Raw genomic sequence first — 301 nt, 5'->3', positions numbered from 1 at the left:
CAAAACAAATTGGGTACCCGTCGTTCCTGTTTAAGCGGGTAGGCGACAACCCTGGTCAACAGTTGGTCGGATCTAACAGTCTGGCTGCTGGCTTTGACACACCGGACCCCATCCGAACTCCGAAGTTAAGCACGCGGGGCCCCGTGTAAAAGCGGGGTGGGTAATCCCTCTTATTCACATTCTTTGAAAAATAATTTGGTCCTAAACATCACCTCTATAGTCTGTCCGGAATTCGCTGGATGGTGCGCACCTCCACCGCTCCCCCCTCGCCCTCCGCGCCTGCACCCTAGTGCGTAGGCAA

Source organism: Frankliniella occidentalis, unplaced genomic scaffold, assembly GCF_000697945.3.
Source record: "Frankliniella occidentalis isolate FOCC.00 unplaced genomic scaffold, Focc_3.1 Scaffold75, whole genome shotgun sequence".
In the NCBI taxonomy this organism is placed as follows: Eukaryota; Metazoa; Arthropoda; class Insecta; order Thysanoptera; family Thripidae; genus Frankliniella; species Frankliniella occidentalis.
The sequence above is the reverse complement of the archived record's forward strand: the minus strand, read 5'-3'. Positions refer to the sequence as shown.